Source organism: Rhagoletis pomonella, unplaced genomic scaffold (assembly GCF_013731165.1).
Source record: "Rhagoletis pomonella isolate Grant_MI unplaced genomic scaffold, Rhpom_1.0 Rhpom_scaffold_00006, whole genome shotgun sequence".
Lineage (NCBI taxonomy): Eukaryota > Metazoa > Arthropoda > Insecta > Diptera > Tephritidae > Rhagoletis > Rhagoletis pomonella.
In genome coordinates, this window is record NW_023458560.1 from 15,024,914 (window position 1) to 15,033,920 (window position 9,007).

A 9,007-nucleotide genomic window follows, 5' to 3' on the forward strand; every position below is an offset into this window, starting at 1 on the left:
TCCTTTAAGCTTTTACCGTCCTTTAAGCGTTTGCCGTGGTCGTCATCATAAGGGGGTTCTCATCCGAGCCTTTGTGTGTCTTTTTTTCATTCGAGACTGGTTTTATGTGGCGGGTCCCAAACCCACCGCTATATACGCAGATATAGTTTCCTTAAATATTTACATATGTATGCAGAAACAGCAAAAGCGCTACTTAAAATTTATTACTAAAAATCTAAAAAAAAACCTATTCTTGTTTCTACAAAACGCCCAAAACAACAAACACTGCTCAGCGGAAACAAGGCGAACACCGTAAAACCGAATAGTCTTGCATGACTAATGACAAAACTCTGAGCCCTCTGAGCTCTCACACAGTAGCCTTTGTTTACGCAGTTGAAGAAAATATTCGCAGTGGCAACAAGCGATAACGAAGAAAGCAGCTGGCTGTAGGTAAACATTCATAAATTTGTTCGTATGCCAATTTGTTCTTGCCTCCGCTTGAGGTGTTCTCTGAAATCTTACGAGCTGAGATGTAATCGCAAGGCAGTTTGGATGGCCCAAAAGCCATAAAAAAAAGTTATCCATTCCACAATTTTTTGTCGGCTGGATATCTTCGTTTGAGTTTACATTTGCATTTGCTTTTTGGTAATGTTGACATGGCGTCCGTCCTATCGAATTTCCATGTTGTTTGCCTATCTATTTGACATTTCTTTTTTTCGTATTTTGGTTTTTCGCTTCCGAATGGTTTGTTGGCCAAATAAAGACACAATGCGCAGAGCGGAGCAGCACACAGTGACAATGAATGGTGAAATCTCGATGCCCATTGGATGAATGGTTATATGTAAGGGTGTTTACTGGTGATTGTTTGGTGGTGGTAAAATATCCTTTTTCCCATTTCACATTGCTGCCTTTGCGCTGCTGTTGCATGTATTAATGTATGTATGTACATATATAGTTATGTATATAGCTCTTGTTGTACTTGTGGGGTATTTGTTTGTGTGCCTTGGTTATTTGTCAACGTTAATAGTTCATGTAAAAATTTACAAATATTTGCAATCTATTAAAAGTTGATTTATATTTAATTTGTGGAATTTTTTCGACATCAAGGGTAGGCTTTGCTGAAATTTAATATGCAATGGTTGGTATGTGTGTGCATGCGCATGTGCTTTTATATGTATATTTATTAAGGCTTTTAGTTTGTTGTAGCCAAAGGTGCGCTTTAAACGCACTTTTTCATTTAAGCGATTTTATGTATTGTTAATTAAACCCTTTTTCACATCATCGGTGGCAAATGCAGGCATATATATGTATGTATGTACATTCATACATGTATTTGCACATATGTACATACATATGTACATATATCGGACGACATCATGCATTTATATTTTTTAATTAGCCCACTTAAATGTTGTAAAAAAATTATTGAACAAACACAAATATGAATATTTCGTTAATAGCATCTTTCGCTTGAACACCTTTCGGTTGAGCCAAAGGACTCGCGAACGTCCGCGTCGACGAATGCGGAATCAACTGCTGGCTAGAGCTGGGTAACTCAGCACTGTGCTGAGTTACTGTGCTGACTCTTAGAACTGTGCCGCACGCTCAGACTCACCTCTGAAAAAATTTGTAACTCAGTAACTCAGTTTATGTGCTGACAATGTATAGCTCAGTGTGCTACAGAGTCGATATGGTAACTCAGTTGATGTGCTGACACTTGCATAGCTCGGTGCGGCTTGCATTGTTTAGAACTGTGTCGATGTGGTAACTCAATTGATGAGCTCACACATTCACACAATATGCGCGTTCCTTATCTCCCAGAAATAGTCAGAAAAAGTCCGAAGTAGTCAGATTTAGTCCAAAAAGCGTTCCTTAACTCGGAAATGACAGCAAAAATGAGAGAGCAACGCCCAGTGAGAGTGACTCTCATCAGTCCGAAGTAGTCAGATTTAGTCAGAAGAATTTTTTCTGGCAAAATCCTGAAAAGTGTCAAACTCAACTGAATTTAAATTAACGGAAATTAAAGAATACGCAAAAAGTGTGAATAATCTAAAAAGTAAAAGAAATGAATTGAAATTGGAAGGAGGCAAAAAATAATTGATATAGCAAGTGTTTATTGTGCTTGTGCTTGTGTGAATGTGTTTTGTATATACATTTCTGTTCTTATTTGACGTTAGCTTTGTTGTTGCCATTCTTTTGCGTTCCTTTACTTTTCCTGTTACTCTCTTTTAGTGAGCGCATTTTGCTTACGCTCTGGCATTTTGACGCTTTTCAGATTTTAGTCCAAAAAGATAAGGAATGAACCTAATACGATCTTCCAAAGAGTACCATAATAGATGGCATCACTAGACTAACCATCAATTGAATATACGACTACCAAATTTAAAAAGAAGCAAGGCGAATAGCCAAGTTATGCATACTTGCACTGCTATACCATTTTTACGTAAAAATCAAAACCAAACAGAATTCTACATGTGAAGTGCTGTGCGTTGGGTAACCTCTTACATGCATAGCCCATTTAACAGATTCTTATGTGACAACTCTCAAGCAAAACTAAGTAGGGAATTATTTTGCAAATGAACTCACCAGTTGAAATCAGCTTTGTAAAATTTTTCCGGCCAGCTACGAACAGAAGCTAAAGATAACCATTTCTAAATCGATTTCGATTACTAACATCATCAATAATTTCGATGTACATACCAATTGTGCGATAGCACACTTGTGCCAGCTCACTGTGCTGACTCATTAAAGTGAGTTGGAGTTACTGAGTCAGCACACGAAAATTTACAGAGTTACCCACCCTTACTGCTGGCGCATAGCGTATGCGCGGATGTTTTCACAAAAGTCACTTAAAATGATATAAATTCATGTGCATATTCACACATACATACATATATACATGTATACATGCGTATGTATGTAAATGGCTGCGTACATTGAGCATTGAAGCTCAGATTTTTTCGACGGCTACGAATGCATTTTAATATTCGACTTGCATGTGTGTGCGTACATATGTACAATAGACAGCATCACTCCCCATACAAAAAAAAAATCGATACTGTGTTTCCACCAAAATATTTCGGAAAAATATTAAGATTTACGCGAGCTGTACCGATTTGAAATACAAAAAATGGAGGTTTTCATGAATAAAAATAGTTTCTTGAATATTTTATTGAAACAAATTCCCTTAAATGAGAAAACAGTTTAAGGCCCCTATTGCGAGTGTCGACTGGCAGTAGAATAGAAATTTGTCGATCGAGTCGATCATCTTTTATTTTGCTATTGTGTAACTTGATCGATAAAAATTTGTACTATTGTGAATGGTCGATAGAATTGTTTGTTTACATTTGTTTCTTGAGTGTTTTATTTACATCATTTTTAAAATAATTGCTTTTATTATAAAATTAAAGAAATGGACACAGTTGAAATATGGTTTAGTGATGAAGAAGATGATGCCGAAGCTAATAGATTAGTAGAGTTAGCTAAAGCAAGGAGGGAATTGCGAGATTCGTCGGATCCCTTGGACTTGGAAGGTGTATGTACATGTGTGAGTTTTATGAATAGAAGTTGCGTTCCCGATGCTTCACAGTTTTTAGGCTTTACATGATTTGCAGGAAAAGCTGTTTTCCTCATTAATAAACTTTATGGAAGTTTAAGAAATACGGTACGGTTAAGTTTTTTGTACAATGATGTTGGGTTTTTGTGTCCAAACGCGTGACCCGAGTTTAAAAACTTTAACATAACAACATAACAAGTGTATTGAAAGAATTCAACTTTAATTTAAAATAAAGATTTCAAATTTCCGAGCACTAGTCAATTAATAAATTATGCAGTTTTTTTGTATAAACTTTTGATGTTGGCTCTGCGCAAAAACACTGTGGATGGCGTAGCCGGAGTTATATGCACAAGAAATATTGTATATGTATCTTTTCCAATAGAAGCGGAGCTTCCTCCCCTTCTCTTTCCGGAAATTCCTTTGCCTATGTCTTCACTCTCCTGCATCAGTACGAACAACCGCGCAAGTTGCCTTTTGTTGCTTATAATTTTTGATCTGTAATTCAGACACATACTTGCATATGTATATTTCACAATTTTTTACAACTTCCAGTTCAATTGACTTACTTTTTATCCATTATAGTACCACTTTCTTATGTAAATTTTATAAACGCAAACTCCAACTACTAAAAAACAGCAATAGAAGGATGAGCGATTAAAAAGTATTCACAGTCGCTAATTGAGCGACTAAGCGACACTCGCAATAGCATCGATAATCGCTTAATAGTCGTTTATCTACTGCCAGTCGACATTCGCAATAGGGGTGTAAGTTTAAAAAATTTTCATAAAAATATTAAAAAAATTTTTTTTTTTTTAATTTTCAACGGAATAGTAATAATGCTGTTTTTTTAACTTTTTTCAAGGATTGGTATAAGAAAAGCTTGAATAACTGAGCCTACAATATTCCGATTTAGACTTGGGAGGTATCATTGAAAAGGTATTTTGTCACCCTTTTTAATTCTTTGCTAATAAACTCATTCAAATGATGAAAGAGAAAGATAGGATGTACCAGCGTCATTCCAAGTTGAATAAAGATGTGTTTGTATTTGAAAAAAAAATGGTACGTGGACGAGTTTTTTTGGACAGAAACGAAAAGAATGGGAAAATACCGTTCTATTGAGACCCCGTAAGTCTAAATCAGAATACATAGTTTTATTCAAGTTTTTCGTAAATGAATTTTTGAAAAAAGTAAAAAACATCATCAAAAATCTCATTATTACGATTCCGTTGAAAAGATTTTTAAATATTTTTATGCAGATTTTTAAGCTTAATCTGTTTTGTCATCTGAGGGGATTTTTTCCAAAAAGTTCTTTAAGAAATTTTTTTAATTCATAAAAAACTCAATTTTTGGAGGTATTTTCAAATCGGTTCACCTCACCTTAATATTTTTCCGAAATATTTTGCTGGACGTCTTCAAATATAATAAGTTTTTTAATCCCGGTGGAAAACCCGCAAATTTTTTTGGTGATGCAGTATAATGTGCATACATACATATGTTTTTTTTTTTACTTTTCATATGGTGTATTTAATATTTGCAATTCATTTTTCACCTTTGATGGCTTTATTTATTGCGAAAAGAATGCAAATAGCCATTTAAAAAAGTGAGCTGAAATAGCACGAAACGAATGACTTCTTTCTACTCTGCCTTTCATATGGATTTGCATACATAGGTAAATATATACATACCTACTACATACGTATGTACATATATGCTGCCAGGTGAGCCTCATGGATCTGTTCTCGGACCGCTCCTTTGAAATCTAATATATGACGGCATCCTGCCTATCGGTATGCTGGCCTCGTACAAAAATAATTGGATTCGCAGCCGATTTCGTCTTAGTTGTTGTAGTGAAATATTTCCAGGAGATTGAGTAAAGCTAGCGAGACTATAAAAAGCATAAAAAAGTGGTTAACGTCTAGGAGTTTAGGTGGATCAAAAAACAATAAGATTAAGTGTTGGCTCCGTATCCACCACATCCAAACAAGCTCGAAATTAAGTCTGGACGTTAAGATTGATAGTCTGGAAAATTTTAAGACCCACCTCGGGTGTGCTTTCAAAAAGGCTTCGAGTGTTCGAGCATACCTGTCTACCTGGTGGTCTAAACATACATGAAAAATCCTTTATAGCAGGGAGCTAAGCTTAGTTTTACTTTAAATATGCTACTCTGATTTGGGCCGAAGCAATAAAGGTAAAATGAAATAAAAAACTGTACATCGCTTAGGTACGCTTGTGACGAAGTGTCCTCTTTAATCGCCGGACTAATCCCGGTAGACATTTTTGGACAAGAGATAAAGAGAATATATGTATGTGTGTATAGAATAACGATAAGTTAACATAAGATTTTCATCTTATTTGGCGCTTTTGGACGAGTTCAACAAAGCAACCCACTTGTTTTTCTTCTCTGCCAACTGACGCCAATTGGAAATCCAAAATAAAGCCAAGTCCTTCTCCACTTCTCATTCCATCGACTTGGGGGGTCTCCCGCCGAGTAAACGAAATTCTCTTTATTTCCTGAAATTATATTTATCAACTGAAGTGATTGCCAGGGCTCGAATGCGCTCATCGTTTGCTTGATGATAGGAGATACTTCGTCTTGTCCTCGCTTTGCTTCCTTATTCAACTTGGAGTAGGCAGTAGGCTTCGCGGTTTTTGTTACCGATGATATCGATGTCGTCATCAGTTCTGCGGCTGTTAGTATCTTCTCCAACATCGGATCAAATAAATCACACGAATATCTGGTATATGGCGGATTTGCCAAGTATAAATCCATATTGATAAGGCCCAAGCGATTCGTTGATGGTGGGCACACAATACGCTCCATAGTTGGAACTTATGGCGGCATCGCCTTTATTGTGGATTGTTCAGAGCACACTTAATTCTAGTCATCGAGCATTCATTCATCTGCCCATATATTGCATATGAGTTGATGCATGTTTCTTATCAGCTCCTCGCCGCCATACTTGAATAGCTCGGCTGGCAGGCCATCAGCTCCAACAGATGTGTTGTTTTGGAGTGGAACATCGACTCCACCATCATCCACTCAGGTTGGTCTTCTCCACTACCTTCACTGCTGCTGCCATTCAGTAGGGTGGAAAAGTGGACATTGGTTACCAGGTCGCCATGGTTATTTTTACAGGAGTTCGCTCTGATCTTGAAAGCTTCCGTAAGTCGCTTAACTTATCAGTTGTTCTTTCAGGCTAGCTAAAATTCGATTATTTCTTCAGCGGCGGTACTTAATGAACGGGAAATGTGATTTCACTGCTGGCATATGTCGGTTTGTTGAAGAGTGCTCTCTGAGATCAGGTCCGATAGTCGAGTAGCGAATACTCTGTTGTAACTGCAGCTTTACAACATTAAGCCTTCTTGCATTTTTGGCGCACATTTCTTGCTGCACAGAGGCAGTGGCGTATCTTGGCTGCAACAACAAAATGGTCCGAGTCGATGTTTGGGCCTCAGAGTGTATGTACGTCTAAAACACTGGAAGCGTGCCTTCCGTCTGTCACAACATGATCGCCTTGGCTTTTTGTTTTTCGATCTGGAGGCAGCCAAGTAGTTTGATGGATCTTTTTGTACGTGAACCTAGTACCATGTGGAGGTTGAATTTTCCGACAGTGGCGCCAAAAATCCATTCCGCCTTGTTCTTCTCTTCCGTCGGGCATGGGCGCAGAATAATCTCGGATTGTTGCGAGACGCTCGTCCACAGGGTTGAATGACAGAACTCCGAGACGGAGTCTCCCACCACAAATCTAACACCGAATTTCAGCCCTTTTACATGGCTGCTATAGTAGGCGTCGCAATTCCCCAGAAATTGTTTGCCTTGCCCCGTCCAACACATTTCTTGGATAGTGGTTATGTCAGCTTTTGTCCTTACGAGAACACCAACCAGCTGGGCAGAGGCACCTTCCCCATTAAGATGCCGGACATTCTAGGTGCATGCGCTCAAATCGTAGTCCATTAAACGTTTCCCGTTTTCGTCATCACAAGGAGGGGTCCCATCGGAGGCTTTGTTCTTATTTTTCATTGGAGATTGTTTTTACGTGGCGGAAAGAGATCTTTTTGACATAATTTACACTGGGTTTTTGTTTATTAAACTAATCAAATATTTCAGGGCAGATATCGTCAGAGTTGCAAGAGCAGGGGGCTTAAGAATAACTTTGACCCCTTTTAAGAAATATATGGATATAATTGTTGAATGAATATATCAGCGCCATTTCGGCTCACAAATAAGGAACAGTAAAAGTTAAATGAAATATTTGGCGTTCACATTGTTGCTAAGTTTTAACCGAGCTTCTCGGCTACAGCGAACGCCAGCCTTCCCTGAGGCACCAGAAAAAGAATTGTCGAAATCGGTTATGCGGTAACATATGTACATAAAAAAAAAGTATTCCGACCAATAGATAACCTCCTCCTTTTTTGAAATGGGTTAAAAATAATGAAAAGATTATGATTTTGGTGTAAAGACGAAGTCACATTTTAAAATTTGTATGCAATTAAGGTAACTAACAAATTTGTATTTTATCTCTTCTATAAGTTCATAATAAACTTTGTGCAATATAAATGTAGGGCTCGGTACAGCTAAATTGTTACAATAACAAGTAATTTTTAAGCAAAAAACACAACCGACTTCAATTCTCATATAAAAGTACCGTTGATTTCTTCATGATCCAATGATCGGTTCTAAACCAAATTAGTATGGCACCTCCCCTGACACACCTGAAAAAGAATTATCGAAATCGGTTAATGTGGTTCAAAGTTGTGCGGTAACATACATAAAAAAAATATTCCGATGAATTGATAGCCCTCTCTTTTTTTTAAGTCTGTTAAAAAGAGAAAAATTAATGAGGTAAATTACTATAAATTTTTGATTGCTATCTTTTAACATTTCTAATAAAATTAATATTAAAAAAAATCTCAACCGCCCCGTAAATTATGTCTGCGTACGCCCATGCTAACAGGGCTTTTGCAAATAAGTAGCTCGGCCATCTATTCATAGTTGTTTTGTACGAATACTTTGGTCTTTATACGTGTTTCTAACAAATATTCTGAATTGAATCAAATAAGACCATAAATACAACGCACATAATTTGGCTCAAGCATCTCATATTGAGTCTAATTATATTACTACTACTAAGAGGAGAAAAGTTATAAACACATATACCCCGGAATTTCGTGTAGAAATCAGATATTAATGCATGATATTTCCACTATAACATGCACACATATTTTTTTATTTTAAAGGATTAGCCAAGAAGTGAGTTTAATCCACAAAATATTTTATTCATGGCATTAACCTGTGCAGTAAGAAATAGAACAAGCAGCCGGCGGCGATTTTACCTCAAATATAAACAAAGCTAATTCTACGTACATAGTACATTTTACTAAATATATATGTATACATCAGTAAGCAACCAATTTCAATCAGTACCCTGACGGAAACAAGTGATTTTTTTTTTTTTTAATCAACTAATTGAA

The 9,007-nt window shown here is 36.8% G+C and overlaps 1 long non-coding RNA gene across 1 annotated transcript; it reads right to left on the bottom strand.

The window, feature by feature from the left end:
* Positions 1-1,520: 1,520 nt before the first annotated feature.
* Positions 1,521-2,781, bottom strand: LOC118741641. The gene is made up of 3 exons (XR_004993312.1): positions 2,680-2,781; positions 2,566-2,614; positions 1,521-1,596 (listed from the first exon to the last, which is right to left on the bottom strand). It is a non-coding gene; the product is annotated as an uncharacterized LOC118741641 (long non-coding RNA).
* Between the last annotated feature and the right edge of the window lie 6,226 nt (positions 2,782-9,007).